The following is an 18,626-nucleotide window of genomic DNA, read 5'->3' on the forward strand; positions in this document are numbered from 1 at the left end:
ACTTGTTTGGTTAATTGCTAAATTGAACTACACTTCCCTTCTGTGCATTCTTTTGTTTTCAGTACGAGGCTGCATATGTGCTTTCACCAGTGTCTGATTTAGAGAATGTATCTTTCTGATTTGCAACACTCTTACACCCTTGTTAGTTGTTTCTCTAATTGTCACACAGTCTGTGTTCCTTGTCTGAGACAATATTCACAAATGGCTTTACTATACTGGAATATGTCAATGGAATATGTATCTGAATTGTTTTGAGTCATGGGACTTGAACTCAGAAAATAAATAATTCCTTATATTGGCTGATTCTGTGATTAATTACGAATCAATTCTTCAGAGGACACAACTTCGTGTCTGTGGAGATTCACCAGGTCCCACTGTGAGCAAATATGCGGTACAATTTGTCAAATGCAGGGAATGATATAGTGAAAAATATTCCCTGATGTTTTACTTATTGCAAGCAATGATCTCTTGTCCCGTTAAGCTTTGGAAAAAGCTAGGGTACTGAGCCTTAATTTTATATGTGAAAACTGTCATATAATATATCTCACATCCAATTGCCAACGTTGAAAATGCAATCTCTGTCACTTCAGGGTGTTCCTCATTGAAAAGCCCCCCACATTTTGGGTATATTTTTAATATCTCCATAAGAGACGTAATATTTTTAGAACGGTCAGCAGGGGAGTGATTGTTTTCATGTCTGTTTTGGGATGACCTCCATGGACCTATCTCTCCCTCTGAGACTGACTCATCTATGGTGTCCAGATACACATTCTGGTTCCAGAATATCATTATGTTTGTTTCTTGCCTTTCTCTCTCATATTACTAAATACACGTATCTTCCTTGGTTGTGTAGGACCCCGCTTCTCATTGTGGATCTGTTCTACTTTCTGCCTCTCCAAGGAACTTCTGGATGCTGGCCATTTGCTTGTTCCGGTGCCTAGATAAGCCCTGCCTGTGTCTGAGAGCAATCAATTGAAAATGTCAAACTTTTCTTCTGTGTGTACTGGGACCCTCAGCTCTATATCGCCTTTTTATACACCCTCTCCGTGCATGCGGGCAAGCTGGATTTTTAACTGTGTTATATCTCAATGTCCCTTCATAAGACGAAGCTTTGAATCATCACGTTTTGATTTTTCAACACCTCACTTCTCACATTGCTCTGTCGTTCTTGCAAAAAGAGCTTGTGACTTTAGTAACCTGGATAGTATATTCTGCACGTATCAGGAATCTGATTACTTTGTGGAGGAAGCTGATCGAATTGTCTGTCTAGTGTCCTCAAAATCTTCTAGTCGAGTGTTCTGCATGTGAAAGCATTGTGCGTCTTTCTCCAATCGCTCCTTTTTACCCCGGGCATTATTAAACTCCTGCTTTCCTGTGGGGGCGGACCAAAAATGCTGTACCTTCTTACTCTGTGCTTTTGCCTATTCTCAGAGTTTCTCTTGTCTAGAAGAGCGTTCTTGAAGATGTGTGCGCCTGCCTCCTAACTCACTCATATGTCTTTTGAATCCACCTTGTCATTTTCCAACTGCTCAATCACAGTGCTTGGCTCATCAGCTGTGCCTTGGTCGTTATGTAACCTACTGTTGCATATCTCACAACTCATACTTGCATACCATGTTTTTGTTCACCAGCTCACTTTTGGGCTCAGTAACGCATTCTAAAATAAACCACAATTTTCTGGCAAGCCTGATACATACTTTTCTCGCAAATTCATTGTCAATTGTTTTCAATATAGTGAGCATGCCACTATTAACAAGTATTCAAACTGCAAGAAATGACCTACATCCTGTACTTTGCTTGTTAACTTATGCTGCCATAACTCTACTCTTCGTGATATCCATGTCATGAGCACAAATAGTTAAGGATTCTATTAATTTCTTAAATTGCCTACAGTGCACCTAGCACTGTTTTATTACTTATGAAGCCATAAAGCCATATAACTAACCGACCTCAAAATGTTTTTTTTGTCTTTTGAATTTCATTCTGTCGAGCATCTGCACCTGACAGGTGATAGACGAGTCAAGCAACTATCTGCCAACGTGATGTGTGGCTGAGATTTTGCAGCTGGAGCCTTGAAACATATTTTAGAGGTTTTCTGGGTGTAAACACTGAGGGTTGCCTTCATGGGAACAACTCGATGTAGAGCAAACTATACACGTGTGGATTCCTGTTACGCCTTCATTTTGTACTTCCTTGACATGACTCCATTCCACTTCACGTTGCTTTATACCGTAGATAGAAGCTTCATTTCACATGGATGGGCCTTAGAGTATACGCCCTTTCACTTCATTGGTATATGTAAAAAGCTGTATCTGATCACACAAATTATCCAATTCTATATCATATCGTTCTTATCATTTTGACATGTAATCATGAACCATGACAATCCATTTGTAATTGTAATGACAGTTTAACCCACACTTTCAAGCACGCCACAACACTATTTAATATGAAGACAGGGACATATTACTTATGCTAACATATAAATAAAGCTCAATAATGCCCATTAACAATGACGGATCATCATCCGATGCAGTTAGCACCAAAAAGGTACCCTTTTTAAATGCATTTTTTGCACTCCAGTATACCTTGCAATTAAAATAAGCATTTAAAAAAGCCAAGGGGAAAGGAGAAGAACAAACAAGGCATTCGGCTTTATCAAAATCCACATTGCTGGCATATTGCATTCAGGAGAATCTGCCCTTGAGAGCAAACGCTATAAAACAAACCCCTGTGTTTGCACTGAGATGCAATTAAGAGGTTTGTATAGTTTGCTGCAAGCGATGCTAATAATCACTTATCATGTTGTCCTTGGTGAAATATTGCCAACAGCTGTCACTTCACATAGATTTTCGTTGTCAAATATTCATACAATTTTGCAGCTGAATCTCACATTTCATGACCTATTATAGACACATTAATTTCAGTTCAGTCTACGTGACTATTTGCTCAGCAAACTAAAATGCATTAAAACCCATTACTTTCACGCAGTGGGAGTTCCTGACTGTGATGGCAAGCCCCATCTGAAGTTGGGGCAATAGAAAGGGAGCAGGAACAAGTATACGAGGGCCTCTGTCAAGCTTTTCAGCAACCTGACAATGGCTCTCCGTCTTTGGATATTGTTGGGCGTAATTTACAAAAAAGTCAACACTAACTGCTTTATGTGAGAAAGAACATTGCGCATATGAAAATAATATCACAGGAATCAAAAGCGCAAAGAAACCTGCTGTGCAAAGAATAGCGAGTTAAGCCCAGAACGCACACTATATACCCCTATGGCAAACGGAAATGTGCGCTGTCAAACAACCTTAGCTCCGGACCCAGGTATGATATGATATGATGGTTTATTTATATAGCGCCTATACACAATGGGCCTCATTACGAGTTCGAACGGTAGCCGTGTCTGCATTACAGGCACGACTACCGCCGAACTCGCATCCGTCACCGTCACCCACGAATGGGCACTTACCGGCCCATTACGAGTTGAATGGGCCGGTAAATGAACATTCGCGGGTGGCGGTAATGCCGTGCTCCTCATCCCCATTGTGCTCCATAGGGCAGAATGGGGATGGGAGAGGGAGCAAACAACGGGCCATTACGAGATGGCCCGGTGTTTGCTCCCTCTTCCCCTCGCGGGACCCGGTAAGCACGCCTTACTTTGTTCCGCGAGGGGACCTCGTAATGTGGCGGAACGGGTTGAACGGCGCCGTCACCTTTTACGGCGCCGTTTAACCCGTTCCGCCATGGTCGTAATGAGGCCCAATGTGTTTCAAAGTGCTTCATGACAAGGGAGGGATCAAGGGAAAATACAAAACATTCTTATAGGCCATGAACAACAAGAATGTGAAAAAACTATCATACTCGGCCTACCGACATTTCAAGTGTTATGACACAAATAGGAAGGAAATGGGAAACAGACAGGCGACTAGCGTTCTATGCCTGACATTTCTGGTAGAGCTGTTGAATCGCAAAAGGTTGGGGAGAAGGGAGGAAAAGGGAGGAGAGGAACAAAACAAGTGGTTATCGTGCTTGGCCTGACAACATTTCAGATAGTGCTTGGAGGGGAGTGGGGGAATAACAAGTAAGGAGTGGGGGAGCAGACGAACAAAGTTACTAACATACTAGGTCCGGGGACCATTCAGATAGAGTAAGTGTAAAAAAAAAAAAAAATAAGAGGTGGGAGGAGAGGGAGAGAAGGGGGAAAGGGAGAAGAGAATAGAACAGATAATAATACTGTGAAAAGAGCAGAGAAGCAGAGCGGAGAGTGAAAACATTGCAGAGGTCAGAGAGGCACGTAATGTTGCAAGGGAACAAAACATGAAGGCAATGATTTCACGAAGACAATGGACACAGCATGATTCAGGACCAACCTGAGTGGGAGATCCAGGGAAGGTCCACGGAAGGTCCAGCATGTTGAGGGGGTGAAGCCCTAAAACCCCAAGAGTCAATGAAGAGTCAATGGGCCTCATTACGAGGTTGGAGGTAGCCTTGCCGGTAAGAGTGGCAAGGCTACCTCCACATCAGCATGAAAGTCTGGCACCCCAAATGGGCAATTAATTTCCCTTTTGCGGGTGCCGGTAGATCCCATTTCCATTTCAGCCCCATAGGGCTCAATGGGAATTGGAATGCCTGTACCACCAGCACCATTCATAACGGTGCCACAGGCATGTTGTGCTCACGGGTGCCTTTCATTTCGCCAGGGCAGACCTGGCGGAATGAAAGGCACCCGCGGCACAACTCGGAGTGCGCTGGTCCGGTAAAAATGGTACCGGCAAGCATAGCGGTACTGTTGTTACTGGACCGGCAACCACGTAATGAGGCCCAATGTGTCCAAAAGTCAATCCAAGCGTTGGCAAAAGTCATTGATGGTGAACCATTCGTGAAACAAGACAACTCCAGCAATTAAAATGGGGGGGAGACCAGAAAGGGGCAGTGCGGCACGCAACAACATCATGGGAGAAGAGGGGGCGTGGGGGATCACAAATACGCATCCCGGGAGGCCAGAAGGGAGTGGGGGCACTGACATGCATCCTGGAGGTCCATAGGGTGGGAGGGGGCATCAACATGCATCACAAGGGGCCAGAGGGGGAGGGGGGCATCAACATGCATCACAGGGGCCAGAGGGGTTGGGGGTCACCCACACGCATCATGTGGGGGCCATAGGGATGTGGGGGGCACACACATGCATCTGGGGATCTGGGGGGCAAACACATGCATCATGGGAGGACAGAGGGGTGTGGGGGGCACACCAACACATCAAGGGGGGTAGGGGGGATGGACACACACACTTACCTCATGGGGGGCCAGAAGGGTGTGGGGGGGCCACAACATGCATCACTAGGGCCAGAGGGGGGAGGGGGCACACACACACATCAAGAGGGGGGTGGGGGGTGCTGGGGAACACACATGCATCACAGGGGGCCAGAGGGGGTGGGGGCAAACACAGGAATTATGGGGGCCACAGGGGGAGGAGGCACAAACACACATCACAGGGGGCTGGGGGGACATGCATCACAAGGAGCCAGGGGGGTGGGGGCACACACACGCATCACAGGGGGGCAGAGGGGGCACACACAAGTATCACAGGGGGCCAGAGGGGGGCACACACACGCATCACAGGGGGCCAGAGGGGGCACACACAAGCATCACAGGGGGCCATGGGGGTGTGGGCGGCACACACACGTATCACAGGGGGCCAGATGTGGCGGGCAGCGTGGCGGTGTACTGGAGGCAGACAAGGCATTTGTTGTTGGTCTTAGATGATGAGAGCCGGCTCCCGCCTCTAAATTGTGCTGATTGAGCTATCAAGGCCCTACCAACCAATGAGGGGAGTGAGTGCAGACCAGGAAGGAACCTTCTCACAACAAAGAAAGAAACGTCCATCTTGGAAGGGCCGCAATACAGAGATTCTGAATGAAGGCTGAAATGCGAAAAGTCTCTGTTGCTGTTAAATAAAAAGGAATGCTTTCCTAAGATTTCAGCAGACCCCATCAGAACAAAAACAAGATTTTAAGGCAAAGTTGATGAAATCACACCAGGCGCGATGCGCATGGCAAGAAATAGGGGGCTTACCCAACAAAATGCATGCTTACTCTGTCAATGTTCTTGGTGGTAGGGGGGAAGATGCTGAAGCCCAGGAAGCAGGATCTAAGCAGAGGTGAAGACAGGTGTTAATGAGAAAAACAGCCTCTTTGTGGGGCTTAGATGGTGAGAGCCGGCTGATTGGACTATCAAGGCCCAGCCAACCATTGACGGGAGGGATTGCAGGCCAGGAAGGAGCCATCTCTCAACAAAGAAAGAAACGGCCAACCTTAATTATTAAGTAATCCTTAATTACAAAAAAGTAATTAAGAATTACTTACAAGCAATCACCATTACATGCACTCCTCTCCTGCGACTCACAAGTCCTCGTTCCAGTACTCCTACAAAATGGTGCACGAACCCCCAGCTCAAAGCAGCACCTGTGTACTCCAGTGAAACTGCACCTTGTCCCCTAATTCAAAGCAGCATCTGTTTTTCCCAGCGAAATGCGCCTTGTCCCCTTATTCAAAGCAACACCCACATACCCAAGAAAAACTGCCCAAGACCAGGCAACAACCACAAGTCCGCCCTCCTCCCACTACAACATAAACCTGTGCCCAACTCCCCAACCCAAGACAGCATCGGCAAGTCCGCCCTCCTCCCACTACCCTACGGACCTCTGCCCCAACCCCAGTCAGCACCCGCAAGTCTGCCCTCTTCCCACTAGCCTACTGACTTGTGTACAAAACTCAGACAGCACCTGCATGTCTGCCATGCTCCCAGCACCCCACTGACCTGTGCCCCAACTGCAGGCAGCACCTGTACATCTGCCCTCATCCCAGTGCGCCACTGACCTGTGCCCCAACCAAAACCAGCAATCGCAAATATGCCCTCCTCGCAGTACCCCACTGACATGTGCCCTAACCCCAGGCAGCCCCCACAAGTCTGTCCTCCTCCAAGTACCTCACTAATCTGTGTCCCAACCCTATGCAGCACCCACAAGTATGCCTTCCTCCGAGCACCCCACTGTCCTGTGCCCCAACCACAGGCAGCACCTCCAGGTCTGCCCTCATCCCAGTACCTCACCGACCTGTGCCCCAACCCCACTGACATGTGTCCCAACCCCAGGCAGCAACCGCAAGTCTGCCCTCCTCCCAGTACCCCATTGACATGTGCCCCAGGCAGCACCCACAAGTCTGTCCTCCTCCCAGTACCTCACTGATCTGAGTTCCAATCCTAGGCAGCACCCACAAGTCTGCCTTTCTCCGAGCACCCCACTGACCTGTGCCCAAACCACAGGCAGCACCTCCAGGTCTGCCCTCCTCCCGGTACCTCACTGACATGTGCCCCAACCCCAGGCAGCACCTGCACAGGTCCTTCCTCCTCCCGGTACCCCACTGACATGTGCCTCAACCACAGGCAGCACCCGCAAGTCCGCCCTCCTCCCAGTACTCCATTGACTTGTTCCCAAACCCAAGGAAGCAACCCCAAGTCCTCCCATCTCCCAGTACCCCACCAAACTGTGCTCCAACTCCACCAGAATTCACAAGTCTGCCCTTTTCCCAGTACCCCACTGACCTGTGCCCCAATGCCAGACAGCATGCGCAAGTCTGCCCTCCTCCCAGTACCCCACTGACCTGTTCCCCAACCCCAGGCAGGACCCCACAATTTCAACCTCCTTTCAGTATCCCACTGACCTGTGTCCCAACCCCAGATTCCACCTGAAAGTCTTACCATCTCCCAGTACCCCACTGACCTGTGCCCCAAACCCAGGCAGCATCCACACCTCCGCCCTGCACCCAGTATCCCACTGACTTTTGCTCCAACCCCAGGCACCACTCGCAAGTCAGACACAAGTCTGCCCTCCACCCAGTACCCTAGTGACCTGTGCCGCAACCCCAGGCTGCACCCGGAAGTCTGTCCCCCCAGTACCCCATTGACAAGTGCCCTAACCCCAAGCAGCACCCACAAGTGTGTCCTCCTCCCAGTACCACACTGATCTGCATCCCAACCCAAGACAGCACCCACAAGTCTGCCTTCCTCCCAGCACACCACTGACCTGTGCCCCAACCGCAGGCAGCACCTCCAAGTCTGCCCTCATCCCAGTACCTCACTGACCTGTGATCCAACCACAGGCAGGACCTGCCAGTACCCCACCAAACTGTGCTCCAACCCCATCAGCATGCACAAGTCTGCACTCCTCTCAGTACCCCACTGACCTGTTCCCCAACCCCAGGCAGCACACCGCCCCCACTGACCTGTGTCCAAATCCCAGTCTTCACCCACAAATCTGCCCTACTCCCAGTACCCCAATGACCTGTGCCCCAACCCCAGGCAGTGTCCACATGCCCACCTTCCTCCGAGTACCCCACTGACTTTTGCCCCAACCCCAGGCAACACTCGCAAGTCAGCCCTCCACCCAGTCCAATTTGGAGCACTAACCTACCTCAACTTCTCTGGCCTGCCTCCAACATAAAGCACACCTGCCAGATATCCTTCTCAAACATGAACACCTGGGAGCACTGCAGTTGAATCCAGGATCGTAGCTTCCATTGCTCCCTGTTGGACCACACTCAACAGGACACCTATATTTGCCTCAGCTACACTTTGGCCACTCGATGCACATGTTGTTTTGTAGTCCTTTGGACTACATATTTGCATTCCTAGCACGTGAACACCAGCGCGTGAGGATCAAGCCTGTCTGTGACGGTATGTAAGGAGGTTCCTCAACCCGCTTTGCTTCTTAGGCTGCTATCTTCCACTTTTGCTGCTAAAACTGCTATTTTGCACATTTAAATATCGTTTTTAAAATGTCTAGAATTAGCATTGTGTCTGAGCAGGAAAACGCTATTTTCTTCCCTTGCATCTTATTTGTTGCTGCATTACAATATCGACTGTGCTGATAGAAAAGCTGCTAAAAAACTTTGAAAGCTGAAAGCTGAACGCCTGAAAGCTGTATTGCCCCGTTTTTGGACTACTGGTCCCGGTTGTTTTGTAGTCCTTTGGACTACTTATGTGAATTCCTCACACTTGAGCGCCGGCACGTGAGGAAAAAGCTGGTATGTGCCGGTCCGTGGCGTTCGTTGGAGTTGTGGCTTAATTCTAGTGGGTTACTGGATCTTGAGTATGGCTGTGTCTACCGCCATGGAGATTGCAAGAAATAGTGATTATTTCACGGGTTTTATGAACGCTGTACATGTGTCCTCGACTGCTCCATGAGCAGACATTGTGAATCGTTATCTTGCTGAAACATCTGATATTAGCTCTGCACTCATAGATGGAGCTCCTGTACTGAATTTACTGCCAGGGAAGAGCAGTGGTCTCACCAGGAATCAAATTTAGGAGGGGCACAGATGGGGCCAAAAACAAAAGCAGGTCGTCTTAGGTAGGGGGGGCACTAGGGGGTGCACAGGGTTTCACAGGGGGGGGGGCGGCCCCCCAGGCCTCCCCCTAGCGCATTGACGGAGGCGTATGGCGCATGTAGAGCTATCCTCTATGAATAGGGGTTGGATTGAAGGCACTGTGAATGGAGAGTTTACCTGTGAAAAAAGGGGCTCTGAGTTGTTGCCAAAAGGACATGCAGTGAGGTAATGTAGGTACTGCTGGTGTAGGACCTCGAGGGGATTTTCTTAAACTGTTACTACTCAACATCAGATCCCTGTTGAAACATGTACTGGAAGTTGCTTCTTATATTGAGAGTGAGGATGTAGACATATGTGCTATTACAGAAACCTGGAGATATGATGCAGCAGGACCCACTTTGGCTCTTGCCATCCTCAGTAGGTTACAATATGGTACACCAAGATTGAACGAAAGGAAGAGGAGGAGGGTTGGCATTTATTTTTAAATCAAACCTAGATATATGGGAAGTAGAGAACCCGTCTATTGAGGGGAACAAAATTAAACACATTAAGATGCGGACTAACGCTGAAACCACTCTTAACATGATTTTGGTATACAGACTTCCGACCTCCATGCCTGAATTTTCGAGCCAATTAAGTAACATCTTGCTGCCCATTTTGAAACCCAACACCAGGGCAATGGTCTTTGGTGATTTCAACAGATGGTTGGGCAATAGCAATGACCTTATGGCCAAGAGGCTGGAACACTGAGTAATTTAGGCTTTGAACAACATGTGTCTACCCCAACACATGAAAAGTGGAACACTCTAGACTGGATAGCCTCGCCTAATACTAAGATAGATGATCTGCGTGTTCTACCATGTCTATTGTCAGATCACTTTTTTGTACATTGCAGGGTATTCTTGGAAACATCTATTATACTTAAGACAGAGGGAAAGAAATGTATAAAGGCCAGGAATCTTAAAAAAAACTCACAGCAGAAGCCCTGGTGCCATGGCTAATACCTCTGGACTTGCAACAGCTAATGATATTGCTGGAGTATATTGGCAGTGTATTCAGGCCCCTTTAAAAACATATCAGGTTGTAGAGAAGAAAAGAAATTCATGGATTTTGTCAGACTTAAAAACAATTGAAAACCAATAAGAATAAATGTTTTTATGCATGGAGATCTTCACAAAGTGCTCTTGCGAAAGATACCTATACGGTTGCAGTGTAAGATTTTAAAATGCCAGTCATTGCAGCCCAAAAAGTATACATGATATTAAGATGAGAAGGTGACATTCCAATTCTAAGAACTTATTTAAAAAACTAAAGGAACTGGAAGAACCTTGCAAGGCAAAATCAGACACCATTGTTAAGGATGATGCATGGTGTACTATGGTTCAGGAAGCCATGTTAGGGAAGCTAGATAAGATAAAAAAGAATATAGAGAGTAATAAGAAATCCTGTGCCTTGGTAGCTAGTCCCGTAGAGGATTATAATGGGCTACCCTAAATTCAAGGTCATCAATTCAATTTCAGACCTATCTCAGCAAGTGAACTAGTCTTGTTTATTGCTAATCTAAAGCCCACCACTTGTAAAGGAGATCCATGCCCAGCCATGATAATTAAGGAATGTGCCCCTCTATTGATGGGCACACTCTTGTACATTTGTGAAAACTTAATTTGTGGAGAATCATATTCTGTTGAATCTTAAAAAGGCCTGGATCACCCCCTTGCTCAAGAAGCCAGGCCTGTGTCCAGCAACTCCGGCGAATTATTGGCCGATTACCAATACCATGTTTCTCTTGAAGATTCGGGACCAGGTGGCGTATTTGCAAATATCAGCTTTTTATAATGAACATGACATCCTAAATAAATGTCAGTCAGGCTTCAGGCAGGGGCATGGAATGGACACAGCTCTGCTTGATTTGATATCTAGCTAGACCACTCCAAGTTGGTCACCAGGCTAAAGGAGGTAGCATTAATTTTAGACAGTGCTGCACTCTGGATTACGTCCTTTCTAAGCAACTGCTCCTGAAGAGTTTGAAGTGAATCAGCTCATGCCCCTCAAGCACATCTGAATTATGGAGTGCATCATGAGCCTGTTTATCTCTCTCTTTACATAATATTTAACAGCTCCTTTCTTCAATCTGCTGGAAGAGAATCATATACAAACTATGTGGATGACACTCAGTGTGTCATCCCGATGTCAGTACTGCATGGGGACGATTAAAAAAATCAACTGGATATACTAAATCAACCAAATATGGATGATGGATAATGGTCTGGCACTCACCAAAGAAAAGACAGAGATGATGGTGATAGGCACTAATAATAAAATTAAGATGCTGGGATCTGAGTAAAGACATATCCTAGTGGCAGTGTGTAACATTCAAACTAAGAAGGTGAAGACCCTGGCTATTGTCTAAACATTTGGATATGAGGGCTCCAATAAATAGCTTGCTGTCCTCTACTGCATAACATATCAAATTGTTAGCCCAGCTGCGAATTTATACATCTCAGACCAATTGCAAAATGGTGGCCAGGGCAATTGTAGGGTCAGAAATTGACTACTGCAGTAACCTCTTGGTAGGAATTGTCAAGTCTGATATTGCACAGCTACAAATGCTGCAAAATAGCATGGTCAGGATTATTGTTGGCCTGAAGAAGGGAGGCCACGTATCAGATGCCAGACACAGCCTACACTGGCTACAGATTGAAGCTAGGATTCATTTTCGGTGGTTTATAGTTAATATTTCCAATTCAATTATTTCGAATGCAAAAATGTCGAAAACATTAAGTAAAAAAAAATGTCGAATGTTTCATTTTTTTTTTGTAATGGGGGGGTTTCCCCCAAACCCATGTTTTTTTTACACTTTATTTTACTTACTAAAACCCCCAAAAAACGTATTAAATAAAAAATAATACATTTGATTTTTTTTTTTTTTAGACATAATGTTTTTGACCTTTTTGCATTTGAAAAAATGTGTTCGACATACTGACTGGACACCATTTTCGGTTGCTGGTGAGTACCCACAGATGTGTTAAGGGCATTAGCCCTGGGTATTTTGCTGAGGTTCTGACTAATAAGTTAATGTTAGGGCTCTGTGGTCTAACAACACCAATCAGCTAAAAATCCCAAAGTGTAATCTTACTCATGTTATGAGATGTGCGATCTTTGTGGCTGCACCTAAGGCCTGTAATCCTGATCTCAGAGACACTAAATCTTTTTTGAAATGTTTAGAGAAGGGATTAAGACACTATTATTTAAATAGGGAGTCTTGCCCCTCTCTGACTACTGCTTGCTGCTCTTAATATAGCTCCCTTGTCGATGTTCTTTGCCTGGTTGTCATGTCATGTTTTCTGTTTTTTGTTGCGCCCCTTAAGTCTCTGGGTCCTGTGGAGTGCAATATAAATGAATAAAGTAAAGTAAAAAGTAAAGTGACATAGTGCACAAGTGATGAGTGTAGCCCACTGATCCACAGTGAGATTACATCCCTCCTCAACACCAACAATGCAAAATAGCCAGACCTGCGAATGAATTGTGGTTACATCCACATTAACAAGCCAAAGGAACACCTAAACATCAGCGGACCAGAAAATAACTCAACATACATTTAAATGAACCTCCAGTAACCAAAGGGCAGAGTTGAATACGCTGCCAGTAGATACAACAAACATTTAAACCATGTGGAACATGTGGCAAGGCACATGAAGAAGAGAGTACCCATCCCCAATGAGAGGCCCCAGACACGATCACACACAAAAAACATCTCACACAAAAAGGCACTGACAGACTGACACAAAACATGCACTGCCCCTGCACAAACCATCTGATGGTCACTCCCTTACATGTGAAACAGATGTCCACATGTCCTAGTCAATGAAAGAATGCCACCATGTCAAAAACTAACAACACACAAATTTGCTACACACCCATAAACACATTCACCAATGGAGTACAAAGTCAATGTATACAATAGACTAACATGCCTGTTGCAAACCACAGAAGTAGGCAAGCAACAGATATGCATGATAAAGCTGTCAAACATGTGAATCCCACATCATGTCACCTCTGCACATCTACAATAGTCCACCGAGGTTTATCAAACATGGATGCAACATCCATAACTCACAGAGAGCATGCGCACATATCCCCGAGCAAACATCACAGTAACAACATGACACACAGAGTGAGGCCCTAATCCACATGACAGCCATGGGACCTTTTCACTTGGAGAACATGGTCAAACAAAATGTGCACATGGACAAAGACACAGCAAGAGGTGTGGTAGAAACATGAAATAAACATGTATTAAAAACAAACTATGTAAAAAAAAGGGGCAGGGAAACATAGTCCATGAAAGAAATATATAGTACAAAGTTGTAGCAATAATCTACAACTAAAGAACTATTTAAAACCGGCAGCAGGCTTATCGGGTGTGGCGTTGGACAATTCCTCGACCAATGCCAAGTCCCTGTCTACCTCCACCGCCTGCAGGTGGGCCTTTCTTTCTAACTTGGAGGGCATGAAGTGCATCCCTCATTTGAGACTCAATCTCCTCCACTGCCCAGCAAGATTCCCGCCAGGATGGTGACACATGTCCTCGCAAACCTCTCCTCCACCTCGACACCAAAGCCTGCTGGCTCCATCGGGCCTCTTGCCTCACTTATGCCATGTCAGTGTCTAATTGCCTCCTCCTACTGCAACTGCCCTGCAGGATGTGCCTCCTCACAGTCAACATCTGCTGCTGCCCAGCATTGCGTGTGCTGTGCAGGTACTCCATCTGACTCAATGGCAATCTGTGTCGGGTACTATGGCACCTGCACTGCCCTCAAGTGCCTACTGTACCTCCACTGCATGTTCACATGTGAGCTCCTGGGCAGGCTCAGTGACCACCTCCTCTGCCATCGTCTACTCAACCAGGGACACTTGCACTAGTGCACAGGAGGCCATAGTGGTAACCAGCATGTAGTCCTAAGTGGAGGATGACTGTTGCACATATAATGATAGGTAGGAGTGGGCCATTGCAGTGGCCAGCCCAGTGAGATCACAAGATGCTTGTACAACATCACACATCGAAGGGGGCAGCCACCTCAAGGCACCCATCAGCAGGGGCAGAACCTCATCCCAGGAGACCACATCAGCTGGAAGTGCGGCATTGGTCTGGGTGGAGGCATCGTTGAAGGTGGTTAACACTGCAGCACATGGCCTTGTGACAGGAGGTTATGCTGACACTGCCACAATGTACTGCACATCCTCCTGTATCAGGGCCAGGTGTGCAGCCTGCACACCCACCTTGGTGCCCCCACTTGACCCGTTGACTGGACTGCAATGGCCTCCTCTGTCTTCTCCTCCTCCATCAACTCTAATGTTCCAGAGAGGTCTCCATGCTTGTGGGCCTCTGTGTGGCTATGTCACCACCATACTCTCCTACTGCTGCTGAGGTGTCCCCCAAATTGATGATATTCTGGGACTCACACTCAGCAGCCTTGCCTGATGGATGCAATGCTCCCCCAGCCACATCACCCTCTGAAGATGTGATCACTACTTGGGGTGGCTGTAGTCTTCCCTGGGTCTGGGGGCCTCTTCCCTAGGTTTCTGTTCCAGAACACTGCTTGCACCCTCTTCTCCAGCTGCAGCAACTTTATGAAAGGGAACAAAGCACATTGACATCAGTCAAAAGTGACAATGTATGTGTGGTAAACACAATAATAACAGTAGCATGAAGTCAACATGAGTGAACCAGAAACTCACACACACACGCACCCATGCCCTGTAATCAGAATGAATACAGTCACACAAGTGTAGGGAAAAGGAAGAGTCACAATTAGGAGACATGCACATGTGAACCCAGCACCTTGACATGTGGCCACTACTCATTGCAGCAAATAATTCCACATCACAATACCAATGCTGCAGTGACCCAAGTGTATCCTACAGGCAAGGTCATGTGAAATGCACATGGGCAAATATTTCAGTTGCTCAATAGAATGGCTCGCAATATCACCTTATCCGTTCACATGGGCATGCAGGGTGGGAAAGAATACAAACAGGACTGGCATGAGGAGTCACACATGAAAGAAGGAAACTTGACAGCTATGACAGCTATGGTCTTACCAGTGGCACCCAAGTGTGGCTCTGCATCCATGGCCATCTGAGGTTCTGCCTATGACACTCTAGAGCAGTGCCCTCCTGAGATGCCTGGGGCCCTGACTGCCTTATGGAGCCCCAGTACCACTTCAGTGGGACTCCTACTGGGGCCCATGTCTCTGCCTGGTTCCTAAACTGCTGTGCTTCCTTAACCTTTCCGACTGCATCCAGGTCCGTTGCTACACACCTGCTCTGGTGCGTGGTCCGAGCAGAGAAGAAGCACCTTCAGTTCCCATGCCCCATATCCATCCCATAGCGAGAAACTGACCAAAGACTATTATGCCCACACAAAGTGTGGTCCATGGAGCCTGGCTGCGGACAAATGTGGTAGACAGCCGGGCCAGCCTCCACTCAGGCCATCTGGTGGCTTGGCCCAGCCAGATGGCCAGCTGGACCTGGATGAAGGAACAGATTGCTGTGTGGCCATGAGGTTGTGCCTGCTTTAAGGCCGCCATCCAGAGTCGCGGCCTTATGCCACCAACACTGCCCTGCGAGCCGCTAGCAGCATAACACCATCTGCGGGATAAGCTTGATCAGAAGGAGTCCTGGTCATTTAATTTCCCCTACCCAGTAAAATGCTTAAAACCAGTTGTTTGCCAAGTCTGATCTGTGTTTTTAGTCAAGTAACAGAAGCTCAGGTGGATGGCCTCGGGACAGAATACACACCTTCTGGGCTGCCTGTGGGACATGAGAATCAAGCATACCCCAATGATGCATGAAGGGGGGCTAGGTCGGTGACGCAGGCGCCAATGGCACAGTTGGATGGGTTGGAGAGAGAGACTGGATCGAAACACAACTTGTGCGAGAGGGGGCAGCTTCAGCACATGCCTCCACCACTGATGTGGGGAAAGTGTGGCAGCACCCCAAGGAACAGTTGTTGTCCTGGACTGCTGTGGAAAAACAAGTTTGGTGGAAAAGTGCAAGGGCATGGCTTGCATGGGCCTGCACTCACTGTGTGCTGGCCATGCCCTGTGGGAAGCCCACCCCTTTCCACTCTGAAATGACCACTGGGGAACTGCCAGGCTGCTAGGCCTTTGCTCTGCTTGTGTGGGAGTGCCACCCATGAAGTGGGCACTACCCCTGAGGGCATGCTCTCGACTGAAAACCGTCCCAAATGGGCGGAAGGTAATTAGCTGTAACATAGGTTGAGGCCGGCCAAGTAATCCAAACCTATATAGACCATGTGTGCCAAACGATCCGGTGGACTGCTGGGAGGCAGATGGACAGGCTACCCTGAAGTTGAGGTGTAAGCCATTGGAGGTTCTCTCGTCAGCCAGGCACCCTGTTGGCCTAGACATGAAATCTAAGAAGAGTACCCCAAGCAGGGAAAGCTCTCCTGACAAACTGTGTAGAATCAAGTAGAATGCACACAGGACCCAGACACACAGTCTTGGTTAAGCCAGAGGAAGGCAACTATGCTTACTTGATATTTGTGTAACCTGGGTGACAGAGGAGGATGTTTGACCAAGAGTGTCCTTCCTCCTCATAGCATCAACAGGAGTATATTTCTGAAGAGGAGCAGACGAGTACATCACTGATAGACTCTTGCCCTTAACCTCCGTAATATTCGAACAACAGTAGAAGAGCCCTATGTGTGACACCAGGTATTTTCCCAATACCACACAGAGTGTATGAGAGACATTCTTGTAAAGACTGGAGGGGGGTTATCTGTACTCCTACCCTCTATGTGGCAGAGTAGAAGCACAGAGCACCCCAGCCAAGATTCTCTATTCAATAGAAATGGACGAGCAATCATGGCCTAGCTCTCAGGAGGTGATGCAGGTTGGTTCCTAAGTACAGTGTAGTCCCCGAGACCCCACAAAGGAATGTCCACACACTATGTAAGTGATAACACAGTTCTTTATATAAATAAGGTGTAGATTATATACACACACAATAACACACTTTGTGCTCAGGCAATACTTATTTGATAGTTTCAAATGGCATACAAATCAATAGCAAAAGGTATCAACAATATATTTGGGAGGAAAACAAGCTGGTTAAACAATTGGCAGAATACTGGGCCCCTACCACTAGGCACAGTTCTGTGTGAGGATCCCCCCACCTGGGCAACCTGTAATTATATATTGACAAGCCCAGTCCATATATCTTTTAGCAGAGTCTTATTTCCTTCTACAAATGTTCTACTACCCCAATGTACCTGGTTTAGAAGAGTTCGACGACGGGTCATCAATGGATCCTTCTTAAGTGCACTCCCTTTTGAGGCAGTAGCCACGGATCGCAAAGATTCCTTGAAGAAAAGGGTGAAAAATGGCGTTGAGGCAGCAGCTTTGATGCTGGTGGTGCACGTCGACGATCGGTCGTGGACGTCATGCGAAGATGAGATGTGCGGTGCACCTCGACGATGATAGTTTGTTCCGCAAAGAGTCAATAAAGAATGTAGGCCCAGCAAGGGCATCGGGTCGTCAGCGTTTGGCATCAGCGATCAGGACTCGTCCGCGGCTCACTTTCAGACCTTCGTCGGCATCTTTGTGGACTTTGGGTGGCGGGAAACTCCCCAGCAGATTCTCCTCGGTTCGTCGGTTCGTCAGCAACCTTGACTTTCACCGACAGGACAAATCGGTTGATGGTGATGAGCAAGGGAGTCCTTGACTTCAAAGTGTCTTAGGCAAGAGAGAGTTGCAGCTCCGGTCGACGATGATATTCGGCGACGGCAATGGACTTCAATGTCCGGGTGCTTCGCTTCAGTTTCCTCGGCAGTCCCCGTCTCTGGTCGGCAGCCTTTCAAGGACTGACTTCCAGGGAGCCTTGGTGAAGATTAGCTGGTGCACGATGTTCCATCATAGCTTGGGAAGAAGTCTCCTAGCCAGATCCTCTCTTGGATCAGTTCTTGGAGACACGACAGATTTCAGGTTGGTGGATGGAAAGGCGCAGCAAAGCCTTCTTCTTCCAGCTGGGCTTCAAGTTTACGCATCAAGTTTCGACTTCAGCTTATGAACGATTCTAGTCAGTGAGAGGTCCCCAGATAGACTGTTCTGTCTCTCATTCACACTGCTGAGCCAGGCACAGGCAGCCAATCATTCATCAGGGCATTCAGCAGGCAGGCAGCCAATCAGGCTCACAGTGCATTCAGGCCATTATTCTCCA

This window comes from Ambystoma mexicanum, chromosome 6q (assembly GCF_040938575.1).
Source record: "Ambystoma mexicanum isolate Mex_15411 chromosome 6q, UKY_AmexF1_1, whole genome shotgun sequence".
Classification (NCBI taxonomy): Eukaryota; Metazoa; Chordata; class Amphibia; order Caudata; family Ambystomatidae; genus Ambystoma; species Ambystoma mexicanum.